Below are 23,395 nucleotides of genomic sequence, written 5' to 3' on the forward strand. Positions count from 1 at the left end.
AGGGAAAAAAAGTTCGGCAAAAGGCGGGATCGAACCCGGGTCGATCGCATCAAAAAACCAAGAGCAAGCACTTATCCATCTGCACCACTGGAACTGATGTTTCACAGCCACTTTTTACTAAATGTAAATATACACCCCGTATTTTTTATTCCAGAGTAAGGGCAATTCATACAATACATTTAAACTGAGCTACTTTAATACCATCTCCGAACTTTCTACCACGACTCTGCTGTTCTTCGGCTGGTTCTTCCTGTATACGTTGATTGACAGATGTCTCGTCCAGTCAGCGGTGAGTAATCCCAAACCAATGGCACTGTCTCAAACCATACCTACCTTTTTCCGGTTTGTCGTTGTGTTTTCTGACTTGTTAATTTGTTTTCGGATTTGTCGTTGTGTTTTCTGACTTGTTATTTTGTTTTCGAATTTGTCATTGTGTTTTCTGACTTGTTATAATGTTTTCTGAATTGTTGTTGTGCTTTCTGAATTGTTATTTTGTTTTTTAGACTTGCATTTGCGTTTGTAATTTGTTATTTTGTTTTCAGAATTGTGATTTGTTCTGCACTTCTCGGTCGCCGTACTATTTGGCCAGCGAATACTACACTTAAGTGTACCATAACATTTTAAAGCACCAGCGCCACAAAATCACGGTTGCGATTAACTATTATCTAATAAAAAAAATAAATAAATAAATAACGTTGCTTTTTAAGCAGTATCTTACAAGGTGGTGATGATAAAAAAGGAGATAGTGGGGAAAACATTTCAATGAGGAAAACTATTTTCAGTTCTTAGGGGGAAGCAAAACATTTGCAAGAAAACTAAAAAGCATTAGTATATAATTTTTCTCATATTGATAAATATTCTTCAAATCCTTTCAGGGCTCCGTAGATTTTGGCCTGCCCTTCATTAGAGGAGCCAATTTACCAAGTAGGTCTTGGCACGAACACCAGTAAAATCTTATAGATAAATCATTGTCTGACTAGTGATATCGACTTGAACCATGCCCTCATAAAATTTAAGCTGAAAATTTAGTTCTGAATTTAAGATTCAGAACTAGCAATGTCCGATTCACGAATGAACCACTCTATTGATTCTGTTCAATTTCAAAGGTTTTCTGCTGCGTGATAGCTTGAATCGGCGATTCATTGTGAATAATGTGAACATGGCATCGTTTGAAACAAAACTCCAAACGTTAGAATACCAAACAAATTGACCGCTTATTGCAATGGAACACCCACCACAATCCATTGAAATCAAACCTGCAAATACTATAGTTTCCCAGCGATTAAGAAAAACCTTTACGTTCAACACCTGAATGAACGTGCTGTGTACGACTCCCTTCCTTCCTACTTCAGGACAGGTACGCTGTCAAGGCACCTAAATATCAAATACGTAATACAAAATAATGGTGAACTTTTTTACTTCAGTCAGTGCACCAGTGGACTAGAAACGCCCCAGGTAGGCCTATGTGTAATTTTTAATATACATAGTTAAATGCCGATCAATATTTATTGCATAGCCTATTTCTAAATTTTAGTTGGGTTGCTTGTATTTTTCATATATTCTGTGAAGAAACTTAGTGTGTTTCTGGTATGAGTTCACAGCTTTAGTAATAATATTGCAGACTTTGGAAAGTAAAGAATTTGTTTGTTTGTGATTATTTTATTTACAGAGCTGCAGGGAGTAAGCCTACATCATTGCACATTCTGTACCTTCATGTTTTTGCTCTTGTTGTCCTGTTTTATTTTGCCTGATCACTGAACAACTATTTATTTTTGCATCAGTGAGTTGTGAATTCAGTTGACACTGAGGCCTCAACAGCCATCTTTGTGTTTGTTTATAATTTTCCCTTTCATTAAGCCAAAACAAGTGAGGCTCTGCAGTGAGGCTCACATGTTCATTTTGCCATTTAATCATGAAGTGACTTAAGCCAACTGATTCTCAGACCATTTTTGAGCAGCTCTATCACACCCCTCATTCATGAATTAAGAGTGGTTATTGTTAACAGTGGCTTGTTAATGGCTCTATGGGTCATGCTTATTCGAATTCATTATGGTTGGCAGTTCAGGCAAATTGGTAACTGGTGTATTGACTTGATGTTTGGGGTTTATTTGCATGTGCACCATTGCTCAATTCACTTCTCATTTCATCCCTCACTGGCAACGTGCCAGGGGGAGAAAGAACAGAACTCTCATATGGATGTCAAATAACAAATGCTCTATGTGTGCCACTGTGTAAGGTCAGTTTTTTTCTGATTATACACAATTGGATGGGTGAATGGAGCAGAAAGAATTTTAATTGGGTTGTATACAATAGGAGAATGAGAAAGATATGCATTGTGAATTTTTTATTGATTTTTCCATCATTCTACTAAAAGGCCCCACTCTGCACACAGTGCAGCATTTGAAAGATTAAAAAAAAATGGTAACTTAAAGTACTACATTTTCTTGACAAAGTGAAATAAAAAGCACAAATTACACTTTGATATACTTCATAATTTGATGTGCGCTTCAAAGGCATGGGAAACTTGTTTGTAATTAAATTTTAAGAGGGATACTTTTCTTTAAAGAGATAATTACACTATCTACACAAAACTAGAGTGCTTTGATTTTTTTAAAAATGTGATGATATGTCTTAGTAGTTGTAAAGATATTCAAATAATTAATATTTCATCCCATGGAATCAGTTCTCTGTTGGCATCCATTTGAACTTATAACTTAATGGCAGTTGCTTCGCTGGTGCAAGAAGTGCAATTTGCAATCTGCCATCACAGTCCATTACGCTCAACTGTCAAGAATAGATTTATTGATTGATTGATTTATGCTTGACATTAACCAGACACCTTTTCTCAGTGTAAACATCCTCCCATTGAAAGTTCCACAAGAGATTTGTTATCTTGTCATATTTCAATAGAAGTTACATTAGTTTGTCATACACTTCCCAAGTGTGTGACTATAAAATGTATTTGGTCCATGTGTGGAAGAGCGAATATGCAAATAATTTTGGACTTAATGGAAATACACTTTGAATCTTATCAGTTGGTTGGTATTATGAGTTGAGAATTTTCTAGTCCAATAGTACATTATATGCATACTTTAAGTCTGAAACTCTATGCTTATGATTCACTAATGAATTGATCACACTTTCAATAGAAGTGGTTTGGTTAGGTTTGTTTGGAATTGCACACTAGAAGATTTTTTTTCAGTGTATCATCCAGGAACTACTGTACATTAAAATGTGTGTAAGTGAGTCAGTGGTTCCGAGTCAGTTGTACCACACTGTATGTAAGCCATAGTAAAGCATACACAGCCCCAATTATTTATGGGTCACTGTCTGTCTTCAGGCTCAGACTGACCTCACTGTCCATGTCTTGCAGTGTGTATAGTAATCTATATACAGATAGAGTGATAAAATGATCTGCCTGGCTAACATAAAGGTTTTGTAAAAATTTAAGTAATGTCTTGTGATTGGTAGCATAAGTAAGAATAGGATGAAAATGACAAACCAATCAGTAATGTTTTGCCTGTATGCCATCATTTTCCAGCTACTGTGTTGTATTGTGTGGTTTATAAAAGGGGTGTCCAAACTCAATCCTGGAGGGCCACTGTCCTGCAGAGTTTAGCTCCAACTTGCCTCAGTACACCTGTCTGGAAGTTTCTAGTAACAATAAGACCTTGATTAGCTGGTTCAGGTGTGTTTAATTGGTTGGAACTAAACTCTGCAGGACAGTGGCCCTCCAGGAACAAATTTGGACTTGTATAATTAAAATGATTTATGTCTGAGTTTTCTTTTTAATTATATAATTTACAGCTATTAATGGAAATTATATTTTTATTGTATACATTAACTTAACATTTGTTTGTAATGTGTAATATAAAAAGTAAGCTATACATCAAATAATTTTAAGATGAAGTTAAAAAAAGGTTAAAATATGCATTTAAAATAAATGGTTTTTAATTCATTAACATATAAATGTAAACATTTTTGTGCTGAGTCATTGAAAATGTTGGCAGGGCAAGTGGAGATCTGAACTATCAGAAAAATGCTTGGTGTTTGAGCTGATTTTGGCATGTTTAGTCTAATATGTCCCAATTTTCATAGTTATTACTTAGAATGCCTTACAGTAATGTAGTAGATAGAACTTCGATCTTTTAGTCAATTGTTGACTCAATCAATACTGTAAATGTCACTTGAGATGCAACACAAACTAGTTTTGACAATACATGCCGATCATTTTATCAGTTATACTTGTTTTGTCATGTCAAAGACACTGCATACACACATACTGTAAAAATATCTTAATGCATGAGTAACTGCTGATGAGGAAGTACAGTTGAAAAATCCATATTTTTTTATCTAGAATTTCTGCTTCTATACACCTGTCAGGACAAGTTCTTTGTGAACATGATACTGTTGCCATGATAATAGTAAACAAACAGACCTACTAAAACAATAGATACACCTGAACACCTTTGCATCTTAATTACCATTACTAGCTCTACATTTTTGACATCTTGGCAGGGTCACATTCCATTAGTTTGACGCATGACCTATGACGCCTGGAAGCCATTTTCATTTGACGCAAATGTTGGGTTACTTCACGTGGAGGCCCTGACTGGGGTAGGCCTGAAGCTTCAGCTGTCCTGCTCTCAAAAAGGAATGCCCCAAAAATTCTCAGTCTGCCAATGTGTTTTCTTATGACTAGCAGCATGACATAACCACACAGCTGTTTCTGCCTGGAGCAACTCTGCCAGAACAAGACTATTGAGTATGTCCCTGTGGTAGTTGGAGACCTTCTTTAAATCAATCTAGACTTTCAGTTTTCCATCCTCATTATGCAAGGTTTACTGTATTAACCTGCATGGACCAAGGTTGAAGAAAGTTTTATGTCTAGGAAAATGATTGAGCTATTATACAGTAGATAATATATGTTTTTCTTTAAAAGGATAATTCTGTCATAATTTACTCACCCTCATATCATTCTACTGCTCTATGCATTTCTTTCTTCCACAAACTCTAGAGACGATATTTCAAAGGACATTGGAAACCAAATTACATTAAAGCCTCCTGACATCCACTGTATGGCCAAAAAAAAACTAAATCTTCTTTTATATTTCAGAGAAGAAAGTAAGAATATAGGTTTGGAACAGCATGAGGGCGAGTAAAAAAGGTGTGGATAAATGTAGAGGAAAAAGTGATTGTCAGAGGGGCTGCACTTTCGGAAGAAGAAAGAGCATCTAAAAGCTGTGCCCCTGCCAAGAAATGTCCTGCATCTATTGATAAGAATGTCTTGGCAATCAAGTACCTTTGCTCTTACATGTTGGGCCTTGCACTCTTCACAGAACCACTCCAGCTGATGGCCCATGAAATGCTGGTTTCTTTGGCTCTGAAAGAGTTCCTCTTTGCATTTAAGCATGAAGAGTAGACATGTTGATGGTGTCTGGTAAGATTTTTGTCCTCTTCTGATTTTCAAAACACCTGTCATCCTGTGATTATTCGCATTATTGTGAACAATGATGTCATTTCACAAAATATTTGGGTAAGGCTTTAATATAGGGACCAATTCTCAAGTTGCTTATGAGCATGCCTTTTATTAACATACTGGCTGTTTATTAGTACTTATAAAGCACATATTCTGCATGACCATATTCATATATGAAAACATATACTTTTTGGGCCCTATCATACACCCGGCGCAATGTAGCGCAAGTGTTTTTGCTAGTTTCAGCCAGACGCAGTACTCATTTTCCCCGTCCTGCAGCGTTGATTAAATTGAAAATGCATTTGCACCCATTTGTGCGCCCATGGGCTTGCTGGTCTAAAAAAAGAGGTGTGTTCAGGCGCATTGTTGGCACGTTGCTATTTTGAGGAACTGAAAATAGACTGCGCCATAGACCAACTGAAAACCTGGTCTAAAGTCTGGCGCAATATTTTTTCTTTAAATATAAAGAGCGCGTTAGTAATATGCGCCTATAGAGGGGTGCACAACGCGGTACACTTTGCTTATTACCAGAGGCGGACAAAGTACTCAACTCCATTACTTGAGTGAAAGTACAGATACTGCTGGTCAAATATTACTCCATTACAAGTAAAAGTTGTAAAGACAGATTTTTACTTAAGTAAAAGTACAGAAGTACTTGCTTTTAAACGTACTTAAGTACCAAAAGTACATTTCCTTTTTAAAAAAAAAAAAAAAAGTGACGTGACATGTGGCCAAGTATGGTGACCCATATTCAGAATTAGTGCTCTGCATTTACCCATCCAAAGTGCACACACACAGCAGTGAACACGCACAAACCGTGAACACACACAATCCCTGCCGGACTTAAGTACAATACTTAAGTAAATGTACTTAGTTACTGTCCGCCTCTGCTTATTACACACACAGGAACTCGCAGCAGCACACAAACATTTTTGTAAATTTTGCCATGTAAATAGCAACACGGCACGAGTGCAACTGGCTTTTAAAGGGGATAGGAGATGTATGGGGGTAGAATTGTTGCTTAATTCCAAATAAATAGATTATGATCCACAAATAAATAGAATGAGATCCACAAATAAATCTTAAAGTTTCACAAACATGAATTAAATTCTCAAATAAATAAAATGAGATTTGCAAATAAAAAACATATTCACAAATTAGCCAATCACGTTTTGCTTTACAATCAGGGCGGTCTGGTCCTGAGATAACGTCATTCATCTGCATTGACTCAAATAGGTCATATAAGGGACATACAATGGGTACAGTAAAAGATGTTTAAAACTAGATTTCGTTAGACCATTAGATGGGACTCTGATTGGTTTATTAAACGTTACGTCCAAAAAACACCCATTACTCATTAAGAGAATAGGGACAACCGACCGTTTTTCCGTCTTTAAACTAGCAAAAGTTGATTCTGACACGCCCTAAGTGCACCTGCGCGGTGCGCTTTAGACCATGCGCTTATATCGTTAAAATAGGGCCCAATGTGTGCAAAGAAAACACTAATAACATAGCCTAATTTTCTCAGCAGTTCTTCTCCCTGAGTTACCATCTTCCGCCATTTTGGAGCGTAACCCAGAACGTAATCAATGTAATGAGCATTGTTTACGTTATGCGCAGTAGACAGCGCACATGATGAACGTAAACAACGCTGATTACACTCTGGGGTACTCTACAAAATGGCGGAAGACGGTAACTCGGGGAGAAGAACTGCTGAATAAATTGTTATTATTGTTTTCTTTGCACACAAAAGGTAATCCCGTAGCTTCGTAAAATTACCGGTTTAAACCCCTGATGTCACATGGACTGTTTTACCAATGTCCTTGCTACGTCTCTTGCCTTGATTGTGGTAATATCATTGCTGTCTATGGAGGGTCAGCCAGCTCTCAGATTTAATCAAAAATATCTTAATTTGTGTTCTGAAGACGAACGAAGGTATTACGGATTTGGAACGACATGAAGGTGAGTAGTTAATGACAGAATTTTCATTTTTGGGTGAACTATTCCTTTAACAACTACCTTACTAACTATTAATAAGCAGCAAATATTGGGAGGTTATTAAGGTAAAATTTGTAGTTTATGGTTTGTTAATAGCGAGAATTAAACCTTGAAAATAAGTGTGACCAATATTTGTATCTATGCCATCTTATTCTCATTACAATAACCCCTTAAAACCTTTTGGAAAAAAAATCAGTGCTTGGATTTTCAAAGCAAGGCTGCAAAAAAGGCCCATAGAAACCATAAGTGGCAACATGCAAAAGAAATGGGTCTTTAAAAAATCTACAATTCAATTATTAGATTGATTAAAGAAAACAGATGTTAACAGCCTGTGTTAATGTCAGAAAATGTTGATAAAAGAAAACAAAGATTTAGAGTTAAAAGTTATGTTATGAAAGCCGTTGCCACGATCACTAGAAGGAATGTTTTTAAAGACTCTGACTGAAATGCCATTTTCATTAAGATTTTATATTTAGGTCATTTATACTTCATCTCATTTCTGTCAGTTCTGGTGATTAGCGTGGATTGTAGGTATAATGGTGCCAGATACTGAGGTAATGGGAGTTAAGAAAGCAGTAAATCTGTGCTGGCAAACTAGACTCGTCAGATCAGCTCATTGACATGTTCCTGGATGATTTTGGGGTTTTGCTTCAATTGAGCGCAAAATTCCTTTGAATGGTTTGCAAAAGTACTATTTTCTGTTGTTATACTTTATTTTATGTATTTGGTATGATGTCAGACAATTTTTAGGAAGTTTAGGTAAATCATTTTGTTTACAACTGAATCATTTCAGTTGCATACAACAGTGCATCACATCTTGTTGTTTTCCATCCCATGCTAAATGTCAAACAATTATTATGATTTACCAGTATGCCAACACAGGATGTAAATTCTCTGCCACAAATACACACAAACAGTCACTCTTTGTCTTTTTGGGTGTCTATATGGGGCTCCTCTTTTTGGTCCGCATGCTTGCCTGGAGGAATCCCAGATGAAGAGTATAATAACTTTATTGATTAGTGAGAGAGACCTCCAGATAGTTATTTGTCAATTTCATTTGCTGCACACACATAGCTTTCTGTTTTCATCTCCCCCCCCCCTCCCATTTTCAGATAAAGCTTTATTATTGTTATTCTATTGCGTGATATCTTCAAGAATCAAGCCCTGCTGTGGATGATTTATCACTCACTCTGACACTTGTTCGCGTGTTTCATTGCCATTATCTGAACATCTGATTCCTCACGAGCACTAAAGTACTGGACAGAACGATTAGAGAATGTGGTTTGTAATAATTATACCCATGAAAGATTATTTTGTGGCAGTGGCACGAATGTTGTGGAAAATATGGGGAATCACAAAATAGAGAGGACTCTCCACTGAGAGTGCTAGGGTTTAATTTGATTTGGTTAATTGAATGTCAGTTTTTGCTCGAGGAAGTTTCCTCATGACGATTCACTACTAAAATTAAATTTTATCCTTATAATCAAAACAACAGTTACCACCCAGTTTAATAACTTGTCTTGTTTGCTTAAGAATATTATGAAAATGGCTAGTCAAATGAAAGGGCTAATTTCTATTTTATTTTATTATGTTTTTGTAGGTTTAACAGAGTAAAATCAAAGTCTTTGATCAAAGCAATTTTTGTACATATTGTGATTTCATTTTATTGCAGACTTTTGTAGTTTAATAATTACACAAGGCCATATGGTGGTTTATTTTATTTCAAATTAATTGTTCAGCTATAAATTAACAAAAACATTTAATCAAAATAACTCTGAATATTGTAGCTGAGCTCATAAAGTCATCATGACAAACTGGCTGATCTTTTGTTTTGTACATGCAAAGCTGCACTGTAATCGTTCTCTTTAGTTCGTAATTGGCTTCAAACAAACGATATAACAATTCTTGTTTACATTAATAAAACTGATTAAAGATTAAACTTTAAGATTTTAAAAATGATCAACTGCCAATTAGGTAGTGATATCCATTAAGAGTATAATTTGCCATTCAGTGTGACTCATGGATTCAGTGCTCTGTTATGAATATCTGGTGTATTTGCTGTGAACATACTTTGGGTAAGACAACATATTCGGAACTGGTATACCTTGGGTAAGCAAGTTTAGGGTTAATTAACTGGGCATTCTGGGTATAGGTGGCAGTAAGTTACACTCTAAAAAATGCTTGGTTGTTTCAACCCAACTTTGGGTCAAATATGGACTAACCCAACTTTTGGGTTAAAAATGCAATGTAAAAATTGAACCCAAAAAATGGGGTTAGTCCATATTTGACCCAAAGTTGGGTTGAAACAACCAAGCATTTTTTAGTGTAGTCTTGCTTACTGGAATATACCTTTTGTGTAATGTGGATTACATATACGCTTAGAAATCGCCTATCTAGCATGTTTAAAAGTAATTTTTTACCTTTTTAGACAAACCTGGTGCCAGTCACATGAGAGGAATGTGCACACACAGGCACCTGATTAATTTAATCAGAGAATGTTTAATAAATGTTTCAGCTTGTATGTCTTCAAATATATTTTATATTTTGTGCTTTGCCTTAAAGGGGTTCAGATGATGCGATTTCAAGTTTTCCTTTCTCTTTGGAGTGTTACAAGCTGATTGTGCATAGATAAGATCCCTGAAGTTGCAAAGACTAAAGTCTCAAAACCAAATAAATATTCTTTATCAAAGTTAAGACTCTGCCACGCCCCCCTAAAATGGCTCGTTCTAACACGCCCCCACATATCTACCTCACTATGTGGAAATATTTGAATAATGCCGCCCAAATGTTCACACAAAGAAAGAAGGTGTGGTTTCAGTAACCACAGTTAGTGTTGAAGCAGCATGTCAGGGAGATGCTGTGTGTTTCTAGGCGAAAGCAAAAGCACTTTATTTGGCCTCCTGAAAGTAGATGCATTTAGGAATCTTTAAGATTACTTACAACAGAACAGCAATGCATTTTATGGACGACCGTTTCATGAACCTAGGAGAGGAGGTAATTCTGACTTTACTATGACAATCTGGCGCTTCTGAATCAGCTACTGTTTTGTTATTAGTTTAAGTATTTGCTATTGACTGTTTTGCACATCGTGTGTGTGTGTGTGTGTGTGTGTGCGCGCGCGCGGTGTGTGTGAGAGAGAGGGGGTCACATCACAGTGGAGTCAGATGTCTTAACCGTGGCTTGTGTACTGCAAACACATACCAGCTTCATCACTGTGTCTGTCACGCGACTCTGTTCCCTTTCTGGTTCTGTCTTTACATTTATTTTGAAAGATGAAGCTCGCGATTATGGTAAGGGGCGTTACATTTCCGACGAGTGCTTGCGGTGTTCGGCCAATCACAATGCACTGGGTCAGCTGGCCAATCAGAGCAGACTGCGCTTGTCGGAAGGAGGGACTTTGTAGAAAACGAAGCGTTTGAGAGAGGCGGTGAATAGAGGACCTACAATAATGTACAGTATTTGAAAAATAATGTTTTTTGAACATTAAAATATGTCAACATATCCTGTTACACCAAATACACAAAATAATGATATTTAAAAAAAGCATCATATGACCCCTTTAAAAATATTCCTTTTTTTTTTCATAATTCTCCTTATGTGTGCTCCAGTGCAGACCACAACTTCATGCTTGAATAGTGTGCACTGTGTTCAGAATCTAATTTTGTCGCTAAACCCATCATTATGTAGAGTCATGTGAGCAGTTCTATACGCTCATTTCATTTTAATCCAGCAGTAATACAATAAAGAGCTCAAGTGTGGTAAACAAACACAATTACAGGTTGACCCGCCGACCTGTGGGGAATTAAAATGTCGTGAAATTTCTCTGGGGTTACCTACAAGGCCAGACACTCAGATGGCCTTCATTTATTTTCCAATCATGTTCATCTGACTAACATATAAACATTCATATAGTTATTCAGAGCATACCAGAAATGAAAATGCTAAATTTACTCCTGTAAATGTTACCAGCAGGACATTGACAACTCTCATTGTTCTTATCGGTTGTAAGTTCGGAGAGGAATACTGAGGATAAGTGGAAGGCATTTTAGTCTTTTACAAAGACTAAAAGAGGAATGTTGCGTATTTGTAAAGATTTACTAATGTTAATCAGGCTTTCGACTGCTAAACTAATGCCACTCTAGACATGCTGATTATACAACTGGAGGTTGAACAAGGTCTTTTTAATGTATTTTTTATATAATATTTGAATCTTTGACGACCCAGCATCATCTATCTATCTATCTATCTGTCTATCATTTTGTCTACAAATTAGTGGTCAGTCACTTTTTATTATAAATAAAATATTTATGAATCACTTTAATTATATAAATAAGTGAAGGGGAATAATATTGTTTCTAAACATCTCATTCATCTTTTAGATTTCAATTTGCCTTGTTTTTTAATTGGTCTGAAGAGGCCAACTCTCAAGAGGCCAACATTTCATAAATCTTGTGCTCATAATTCAGGCCGAGTAAACTTTTCACAAATATCTTACAGTGATTGCCTCAGAATAGACCATTATGGTACTTTGCTTTATGCAATTCTTGCCTTTTTTTGAGTACTAGAAAAAGGTTCATCAACAGTGCTCAACAGACATTACTAAAACATGGCCACCGTCATCGCAGACCTGTCTGGAATGTGTTCATAAACTAGAATATTTATCATCAAGCTACCGCGGTCGAGACCAACTGTCACCTATTGTGAAGAGATTTTTTTTCATCTTGTTAGTTCATTTCCTCTCAAAGCTCTACAGCTACTTGGCAACCTTAGTAGAAAGTAGACTTTAACTTTTGGAGACAAGAACCAGTGTCTGGAGCTCATGCCTCTCGCCAACACCACCGATTTCTATGCTGTCAAACATATATTTGGAAATGTATAGCTTTTTCTCATGTTTATTTTCTGATGGATTTTGTCTGTAGAGCACAACAGGTGGGTTCCAGAGCTAAAAATCCCATTCATTTTCTTCATTGAGAAATAGATTTGAATGATTCTGTATATAAACCTTTCAAAACAGATGTACTATGAGCTCGGAAAATATCAGTCTGATATACTTCTTTTAAAACCATCAGCCAGCATTACTTCTCTAAATATTCAATCTCATTTTAAAATAACATTAATTGTCATGTTCTAGGTGATTAACTTTATATTGTTTTTATACATTTAACTAATAATTATAAATCAATTTGTTTGATTTGATATGTTATTTGCAAAGCTTCATGGGATTGTAGTTCATTCATTCATAAAAGATATTAAGCACAAAGTCCTTTTTCTGATTTTTGTATGTTTATTAATTTAATTAATAGTAATTAATTCAGTTTGTAATATAATTTATCTTGGAGCTGCTTGTTTTAGTTAATGACTTGGAACTGCATCTAGCTAACTGTATTGAAAAATATTTTTAAATCCCAATGAAAAAATGAATGGAAATATACTTCCAGAACCAAGACCACTAAAAAGTAGGCAATTGCCATTATGAGCTATCGCTATACAAATGTCTCTAAGCAAAATTGGAACATATGCAGTACAGTGTATGAAATATGTAACCATCAACCAACCCTAAAGTTATTTTTGTTAATGATATTTTTTATCTAGATTTACTGAACCAACAGAATATTATGCCCTTCTGTTTGTAGCTGTCTAAACTCCCTTTGATGATAAGGAGGCCACATGCCATGCATTGTCCATTTCTTCGCCCTTTAAAATGCAGATTTATGGTGCTTTTCCTCCGAAACCAAGGTTATTTTCTTGGTGTCGCAACTACTTTGAAATCAATATGCTTAAGTTGTTAAGATTGACGCTTCATCTTCATTTACAGCTCTTAAACATGTTGTAAATATTCCAATGACTGTCATTCCCTTTGGACAAGGATACAATTCTGGAGTATTGCTGTATTTCCGTTGCTCTTTCCACTGTGGACTGATAAGAACTCCAAATAACATTTATCCATAAGACTGTCGTTTGTTTCTATACAGATAAAGGATAGCACATCAGCCCTCGCTCTCGCATGTTCACTGCTTAAAGATGCTTCACTAATGTCTCTCATTTTAATAATGGATATGAATGAGGAAAAACTCCCTGCCAATGAGGTTATTGTCAGCATTTAGCCTGCATACTGTACAAGCAATATGCACACATCCTCGTTGAATGTGACAGATTTACAGGTATAAGCTGGCATCTCATCTTAAATCAGCCAGGAACAGACTTGTTCTCGTGCCCTTGTGCATTTCACAGTGCTTCACCAACACAGAGCTGTGTGAATAATTGCTCCAGGCCGATAAACTGTTTTATGGATAGCAATAAATAATTGTTCCACTCCTATCCCAGACATTTCAGTCTATTTAACCTACAATTTGCTGCTTCTGACATTTCTAGGACACTACTTTGTTAATTGTTTACCCAATAATGAAAATTCGGTCACCTCATGCCACTTTAAACTTGTCTGACCTTCTTTGGTGTGTTATTCCTATTCTCACTATTCGTTTAAGGAAGTCAGAGCAGATGTTTAAAGAAATGTACATTAGAGCTGTCCAGTGTTGTCAACTCTTACTCTTCATTTAACATTAAACAAAGTAAATGGTTTGAAGATCCTGAGATACTCATTAACCATTGTGTTCTTGTACCTGTGACTTTAAAATTGATTTAGTCATCTGTGTCATATTTATGTTCACATTCGAACTTAACTTGAAGTACAAAAACTCAACCATTTGTCCCATTTGAGTCTTATACATTATACAAACTAATATATGCAAAGTGAATCTAGACTGCTTACTTAAACTGAATGTTGCTGTGCAACTTTTCACAGCACATATTGTATGCACTTGGATGCAAATAAATGTTCTTTATTGGCATTGATGGTTCCATAAAGAATCTTTAACATTCGTGAAACCTTGTTTTTTCTATGGCATTACCGTGAAAACGCCCTTTTGGAACCCTTATTTTTAAGAGTGTAAAAAAACTATCCATTATCTGAATTGATTTTAAGCTAATTGGCTAATTCAAGTTGCCGATTCAGCTTATTTAAATGAAATCTATTTCTCTGCATATTGAGTGGTTACTGAAATGGAACAAGTAAAGAAACTTATTGATAATTGTAGCTTTTTGGAGGCTATACTCAGGTTGGTGCTGTAAGTTTTATGAAAGCTACCTATGATGAAAATCCTCCATGAAGTACAGTAAATCTTTGTGCTCTAAACTCAATTTCATAGAATATTAACAGATATAACCATCAAAGTGGGACTGTGATACTGAATGTCAAGGTCACTTACTATACTTTTTATGTTAGATAATCAGTTGTTTTCAAAGTAGATTTAACTGTAATACTTTGCGGTGGAATGTGTCTCCATCTAACTGGTACAATCAGAAACAGTTGAAACAACTATTTGTGAGCATGAATTATATTTCGTATTTAAAATTAAGTTAATTATTGATGCTAAAACTCTTACAGAGTTTCTCTCCTGTCTTTGATGAATGACTTTAGCCTTTGCTTTGAAGTTTATGGAGTATTTGATCGTTATTCTAATGACTATGTGATGTCTTTGAGTGTCTAGGCAAAACTAACACATTCTACCCTAGTGATTCTAGTGCACAAGTTCTTTATACCCTTTTTTATTTAGCCAGAATATTATGCAATCTACGGCCCTTTGTAGATTACATAATATTTTGGAAGTGTGCACCCCACTCTCTGTCAGGAAGAGACATTTTTGTGTCCATGACATTGATTTCTCTGGCACATGCAGCAAATTATTCCTTATGTCTGTGTAGATTTGAATAATCATCTTATACATTTTCCTTAATTGGAGTGGTAGTTTCAACTTTTCCTAGTATAAAATAATAAATAATTACACTATAAAACTGTCTTAGATTGAACTAATCAGTGAATTAAATTCTGGAGCTTTACCTGGAGGAATTCTATGAATCTGTGCTTATATACTCTGTGAATGTGTCATCAGAGAGTGTATATTAAACAATGGTTGTATATCTCAAAAGGCAACTATAGCATGAATTATATTAGGGACTATTAATACCGATGTATATTCCATCTCTTGGGAAATATTCATTGGAGTCATTCTGGGTTTGGTTCATATCACTCTGCTTACTAATGTGTTTTAATCTCCAATCTTTACTGCTGCCATTGATTTGGGTGTGAAAAGCAGACAAAATCCCTTGTGTTTAAGGCAGGGACACAGGTTGGAATGCCAAACCTTCTCTACCAACAGTGACTCAACTGATACGGTTTAAAAGTAGAAAGTAAAATTAGATGACGCATAAATCCCAAAATTGACCAGTTATTGCGCTATGCATTAAAGGGGTCATATGATGCTGCTAAAAAGAACATTATTTTGTGTATTTGGTGTAATGAAATGTGTTTATGAGGTTTAAAGTAAAAAAAACACAAAAATGTTTACATACTGTACATTATTGTTTCTCCTCTATGCCCCGTCTTTTTGAAACGCGTCGATTTTTACAAAGCTCATCGGTCTGAAAAGCGAGGTGTGCTGTGATTGGCCAGATATCCAGTGCATTGCGATTGGCCGAATACCTCAAGCGTGTGACGGAAATGTTACGCCCCTCACCATACTGTTGATGCCATGTCCGGCCAGAGCGACGAGACAAAAACATTAAAACCCATTATAAACGAGGCATTTGTTGCATCCAGTGGGGACATAATTACTGATTATAATGACTTATACTGTCTTTTTACGCGTTGCGTTGCATCTCACGCGTAAACATAAAACCCTATCTGCATTTGTGATCGGAGAAATGAGAAACAACAAGTGCTACTCTACACTCTTAAAAATAAAGGTGCTTCACCATGCCATAGAATAACCTTTTTGTCTAAATGGTTCCATAAAGAACCTTTAACATCTGAAGAACCTTTCTGTTTCACAAAAGGTTCTTTGTGGTGAAAGAAGGTTCTTCAGATTACAAAAAGGTAAGAAAGAGATGGTTCTTTAAAGAACCTTTGATTGAATGGTTCTTTGTGGAACCAAAAATGGTTCTTCTACGGCATCGCTTGAAGAACCTTTCGAAGCACCTTTATTTTTAAGAGTGTACACTGCCCAAAACTCGCGTTTGAATCATCAGTGGCAAATCCTTTAAATGAAAACGTACTTACAGACTGAGTCAGAACAGCCGGCATTGTAGTCTACTCTTCCAGGATCAGGAAACAGTCCTCCATAAAATGTGCTGCACACATCTGGATATTTGGGTTAAACTGTTCTGGAACAGTGTTGTAAATACAACTTAACCACTTACTTGTAGTCGTGTCCTCTTTTGAAAGACCAAACAAAGTAGTTTCGCTTTCACAACGAAAAACACGGCGGTCTAGCGTGAGCTGAGGCTGGGCTAGAGTGAGCAGAGGCGGCGGGGTTGAGAACGGCGTGGCCGGCAGATCCGACGAAGGAGCGGCAACCACATGTGACGACCCCGGGCTGGACTCCGCTTCATCCACGGTGATAGCCGATCCGGCAATCCACAGCACTAAGTTGATGTATTCCCTCAGCGACCAGCACGGATCAGCTCCAGGCATGACGAAGCGGAGTAGTTTCGCTTTCACAACGAAACACACAGCGTCTTCAGCACATGGCGGCAGCGGCAACAACAAAACTACAGTGAGAATAAAAGTTAAGCCTTCTTTCTTTGTGTGAACATTTGGGCGGCGTTATGCAAATCTTCCCACATAGTGAGGTAGATATGTGGGGGCGTGTTAGAACGAGCCGTTTTAAGTAGGCGTGGTTAACTCTTAACTTTTATAAAGAATATCTCTTTGGATTTGAGACTTTAGTCTTTGCAACTTTACAGATCTTCTTTATGCACCAAGAGCTTGTAACACTCCAAAGAGAAAGGAAAAATTTAAATCGCATCATATGACCCCTTTAACAGTGAATCCCACAGCAGATTTTCAGTTGCAAATGTATAAAACACATTTAGCCTGGTGGAAAGTGGGTCATTTGTGATTTACATGAATACAAAGGCTAAATATTAACACTGGGCTAACATTTAGTTAATTGTTAATTGACATCAAACCTGTCAGCTAATGCCTGCCATAAATAAAACTGGACTACTACAAGACTTAATCAATTTCTGCCAGACTAAATAAAGTAAATGTTTTATACATCTATAATTTTGTTTTAATGCTTATGATTACAGATGTATTTCAAACATAACAGTAATGTTTATTGTTATTTTTGGATGCAAGCCATGCAAGTGCAGTTTTTACATGGAATGTTAGTTCCAGATATGTGAAAAAATAAAAGTTGGGTGTGGATTTGTTTATCATAATTGCTATTCTGGAATGCTGAATGTTCAATAGCCTGAATAATATTGTTGCTGCTTTGTAGGTTTTGCAAATGGCAGAATGGTAATGCTGCTATTGATAGCTGATGATAGATGATGACCTATTTTTGGCATGATGAACAAGCATGGGCTCAGCCCATGTGAGGAAAGTTTTATAACAATACAAACAAACATTTCAACACCAACATTTTCCAGCCCACGCATTTTTATCCACATCTTTGTTTCATTTATGTTTTCCTTTCATGAATTCGGTTTAATTTCCCAGGAGTTATCGATTTAGTTTATGGTGTAAAATTGTAAAATAAATTTTTGTGTGTGTGTGTGTGTGTGTGTGTGTGTGTGTGTGTGTCAGTTTTTACATGGAATGTTAGTTCCAGATATGTGAAAAAATAAAAGTTGGGTGTGGATTTGTTTATCATAATTGCTATTCTGGAATGCTGAATGTTCAATAGCCTGAATAATATTGTTGCTGCTTTGTAGGTTTTGCAAATGGCAGAATGGTAATGCTGCTATTGATAGCTGATGATAGATGATGACCTATTTTTGGCATGATGAACAAGCATGGGCTCAGCCCATGTGAGGAAAGTTTTATAACAATACAAACAAACATTTCAACACCAACATTTTCCAGCCCACGCATTTTTATCCACATCTTTGTTTCATTTATGTTTTCCTTTCATGAATTCGGTTTAATTTCCCAGGAGTTATCGATTTAGTTTATGGTGTAAAATTGTAAAATAAAGTTTTTGTGTGTGTGTGTGTGTGTGTGTGTGTGTGTGTGTGTGTGTGTGTGTGTGTGTAAAATAAAGATTCCAGGTCAATTCTCATGAAGTGCAACGCAATTTTGGCTCCTGCCCCTTTAAAGGACAAGAACATGCTTCTGTCTCGCACCTCTCAGACTGTCTATGTGATGGACGTGTTGAAGCGCAGATTCATTTCTTCTGACTTTGGACTTACAGAATGATTCATTTTGCCGAGAAGCCGAGCGAAACAACTTTTCTCATTTACTGAGGAAATTAGACTGGTTTACAGCACCTTTCAACACGACCAAAGGAATTCACAGAACATTTCTTGCTACTCAAGAACATGTTACTCCGAACGGTAGGATGGCGAATATTTAACATATTAGTGAAATTCTGATTTGTGTTTTGTGTGTCTATACACTATACCTGTTATGTGCTTGTAGCTATTTAATACGATTCTGATTTTCACCTAAGTGACAAAATATGATAATGTCTTCATATGGGTAAATTTAATTTCTCATGCTGTTATGCATATGGTTCATAACCGACACGCGTTTCACTTGCAGATTAATTTAGGTTGTCCATATGCTTGACGTGACAAGTTTTTAACAGTCGAATTCTGTCTGTGTTGTGGCATTTAGTATGAATGATTAATAATCTCAGAAAAGCTTCCATTGCTTGGCGTTTTGACTAAATGTGCTCTTGTTCTCGATGCTGGGAAGCAGTAAATAAACCTGTAAATAACGTCTTACTATGCAAGTATGTTTGAAATTGTTATATCCATAATCAAAGATGTTTATATAGCCTAATAGGTACGAAATGATGTGCTATTTTGTGTATAGTTGCGGTTAAAGGGAGTTGTTAGTCACGCGCAGCATTTAAAATGGTGTTTTAGGCTACAGAACATATTTATTTTTATAACTTTATTAACCGTTGCGCGGATTAAAGTCTGGTTGAACTCGTTGTTTCACAGAGCTTGAAATTAATTAACGGCGTGCCAATGAAAAGAAAGCACGTGGGATAGTCTTGAGAAAACACAACATGTCTCAACAGCGGAGACTTCTCAAGACTTCTCTCGTACTGTCTGGCCGGTTCTCTCCATAGACGGAATATATCAAGTGTATATTAATACGCGTGTAATAGGCCTAGTATGTCAAGGAAAAAATGGACCACAGTGTGTGGTAGCCTAAATAGAAATTTAATCACTCCATGGTAATATTTAGTGCAATCTCAACCTGCACAGCACAGTGGTTTATGATAACCCTGAAAAGCTGAGGAAGACAGACTTGTGTTATTACAGTAAAATATGCTATTAAAATGACCCATACAACTTACCATTTTATAACAAATAAAATGAAAAAAAAATAGCCTAGTGAAACGTATTGTTGTTGATGTTTGTGAAGCTATTTTTAAATAGTTATGTAGAGGAGCATGACCAGGGTTAGAATTGATCTAAATTGTAATGTGATAGGCAGTCAAAAAAAAACAAAAAAAAGGACAAAGGAATCAGATGACCTTTTTCCTCTTTAGTATTTAATTACATTATTACTGGCATTTTGGGCTCATGCATAACATTTATTCCTATTCTAGGCTGTTTCTCAGAAAATGCTGCCATCTGTTTCCGCTGGCAAACTATTTATATGTAATTAACTCAAAAATCAGAGATACTGAACATAATCACTCTGTTTTATTGTACAAAACATGTACATAATTCATCACCATACATTTAAGTGCATTGTGTTAAATTGAAAAAAAATCTCTGCCTAAGCTTTTGTTCATTTTTATTTAAATATCGTGCTTGCATTTGCAATTTTTACTTAAATTTTTTACAATATTTTCAAAATATGAATTTAAAATTGTGTGAATTATTACATCAAATTGAACAAGTTTAAATGAGTGACTGAAAATGAATTGTGATATAATGTGGCACTTTATGATTAGGGTTAGTAATGAAATAATATATAAACACAATGCACTAATTGCAATACTGAGGTGGGAAATTATGATTTGTTGAAAGTCTGAGATAAAAGTCTGAGCTTTATTGATTTTACTAAGAAACTTCTTTATTTTAGTATGCTTCATATTAATATATTCTCCTCTCCTACTGAAGTAATTCCTGGCACTGTTTGTGGGCAAATATGAACCCATTCATATGAGCTGAGTGTTAAAAGGAGACAGCCTTGGCATCACAGTAGGGTCAGAAAAATACACAGTGCTAATGTTTTTCACCACTTCATCATAATCATTATAATTAATAGGACTGTGTGTGTGTTCATGTGAACACTTGCCACTCTAAAGTGAAAACAGCTAATAAAATCCCATCCTTGAGTCCTTTATGTTCACACAGTCAAGAGTTTAGTCTCAAATCATCACTGGCTGTTCATTAGGGCATGCATACTGTAAGGGAAACAGTGATAATAAATTAGCTCAAAGGGAATCATTTAAGATTTTAAAGGGAACTCCACCATTAATATGCAAGGGAATTAGGACAGAATCACTGTTTTACGGTTGATCACTGAGACGGCCTGCGATTCAGTGAACGAGCCGTATGACAGCAATTCTGCAATGGATATCAATATCCAAAATATAGTGAAAACACTATTAATTAGCATAGTAACAAGATCGGCAGTTTAAGACATTAACTTGTGAGCACAAAACACAAGATACTTCTCTTTTCCATATAAATAAGGCTTTATTGGATAAATCTAAGACATATAAACTAATCTAACACACGCATTCACACACAAGTTGCAGAAAGAGAGAAAGTGAGGAAAATAATTAGTTTAAGAGAATGAAAATGTGAAATCCCAAGTTACAGCAATATGTGCCATTGTATAGATCTGAACAACCATCAATCACTTAATTAACCCTCGCACTGAATTCCTCAATGAGGTTAAAATTGTCTGATTTATGACATCCTGTTGTCTTGGGCCTCTGTGGAATTTTTGTGACTCCTCGTGCCTCAACTCGGTTTTGACCAAATCTTAGATTGTCTGATTCGGTCTGATATCCTACAATACAGTAGTTTTGTCTGCCAGCCTTACATGCTTGATTTGAAACGCTTGGAGGAAACAATTACAGATGCTATGAAAGAAACTGTGTCCGTGATTTGGCTTGCAGAATTGTCTGTTGCAGTTCCCGGAAACACATAAATATGTCGTAAGACCTGAAGAAAGCACTGTCCTATTTGATTATGCACCCTGTTTTCAAGTGCCAAAGGGTTTTACACCCTTTACTTTTTTTGGTTGTCTTTAAATATTTATTTTCACGGCCTTCCTGTTGTATACCGGCATCAGTGTTTGATTTATTCCTGCATCGTACAATGGTGCTATTTTGATCATCTTGTTTTGTATTTCACTACTTTGGGATACGCCAGGCTGATCCTGACCACAACAAGTATAATGTTCCTACAGCTGTGGGTCTCAGGAGTATCTTGCATTTGCTTTTACCAGAAATAGAAACTAACTAGACTGTCTATTTTCAGATGATGTGTTAATGATTGTTTTGAAACAGATGTTGTCAGAGAGGGGATGTGCAGCGTGGTGGGTTGAATGGTGGGTGAATATTGCAGTGTTTCACGGTTCACTGAACGCCCACCGAATACTCGGTTTGGAGAAATGTACCAGAAAGGAATTCATTACATGATTTTCTCATTAGAAACGAGAGACTTGCAAATAAAGGTGTAGTTTTTGTAGTTAAAAGTGACGTTAATATTTTGTGAGATGGAGATTTCTGCTCTACAAAAAAGGAAAAATGCAGATTCAGAGTAAAAGTGCATATTTAAAAAAAAAAATTTATTGTAACATTTTCTCTGTGTCTGTGTTTTGTGTTTGTAAGGCAGTATTACAGTCTGAATTGTAATAGAAAATCTATTGTTTACAAATTTTAGGAGCATAAATCAAATTGTTATGTAAAAAAGAGGCACATAAGATCTTGGATGGACTTGGACATTTGGGAGGTACTATTATGTTCTTACCAACACTCTTATGGCAGTTCGTAACTATTTTACATTTTGGCAAATTGGTGGTGACTTTTTATGAATTTGTATGATTTCAGTCATATGTTTTCATGCAATATTCTTACTCCCCACTAATAGTTAGTTTTAAGAATGTACCTTTATTCTTAGTTTTTATTTCAAAATTGTACACATTCATATGAAATGTAAAATAGGTTATGTTTTCTCATGAGATTAGAAGAGGTACATACTCTGTTTTCTAAGCAAAATATTGTTTCACTATATGCTTATTTTGACCTCACAGAATTCTTCTACATGTTTTTGGCTTCCTAAAGCAAGCAACTCAACAAGCTGCTTATTAATAGTTAGTAAGATTGGTAGTTATTAAATTTAGGTATTAGGGATGTAGAATATGGTCATGGAGAATATGTGCTTTATAAGCAGGGGCGTAGCCATCATTTCAGAAGTGAGGGGGACAGAAATGTTATATAACATTAGAAATATATAAGAAATATAGAACATAAAAGAAATATATATATAACATTTCTGTAATCTATATAACCTACCAGTCAACAGTTTTTGAACAGTAAGATTTTTAACGTTTTATAAAGAAGTCTCTTCTGCTCACCAAGCCTGCATTATTTGATTCAAAGTACAGCAAAAGCAGTAATGTTGTGAAATATATTTACTATTTAAAATAACTGCTTTCTATTTGAATATATTTTAAAATGATTGCTGTGATCAAAGCTGAATTTTCAGCATCATTACTCCAGTCTTCAGTGTCACATCCTTCAGAAATCATTATAATGTGCTGATTTGCTGCTCAAGAAACCTTTTTTAATTATTATTATTATTATCAATATTTAAAACAGTCGAGTAAATTTTTTCTGGATTCTTTGATGAATAGAAGGATCCAAAGATCAG

The 23,395-nt window shown here is 35.8% G+C and overlaps 2 protein-coding genes across 2 annotated transcripts in view; one reads left to right on the forward strand and one right to left on the reverse strand.

The window, feature by feature from the left end:
* The window catches only part of LOC107548590 (echinoderm microtubule-associated protein-like 2), a 25,528-nt gene extending 24,166 nt beyond the window's left edge, over window positions 1-1,362 (reverse strand). Inside the window, exon 1 of the mRNA XM_016229336.1 lies at window positions 1,309-1,362. The gene's annotated coding sequence lies outside the window, so the exon portion shown is untranslated. The remainder of the gene's footprint in view (window positions 1-1,308) is intronic.
* Window positions 1,363-18,651: 17,289 nt separating this feature from the next.
* LOC107548593 (gastric inhibitory polypeptide receptor-like) overlaps window positions 18,652-23,395 on the forward strand; it is a 28,708-nt gene continuing 23,964 nt past the window's right edge. The window contains exon 1 of the mRNA XM_016229341.1: window positions 18,652-18,874. The gene's annotated coding sequence lies outside the window, so the exon portion shown is untranslated. The remainder of the gene's footprint in view (window positions 18,875-23,395) is intronic.

This window comes from Sinocyclocheilus grahami, unplaced genomic scaffold (genome assembly GCF_001515645.1).
Source record: "Sinocyclocheilus grahami isolate Dianchi unplaced genomic scaffold, SAMN03320097.WGS_v1.1 scaffold350.1, whole genome shotgun sequence".
NCBI lineage: Eukaryota > Metazoa > Chordata > Actinopteri > Cypriniformes > Cyprinidae > Sinocyclocheilus > Sinocyclocheilus grahami.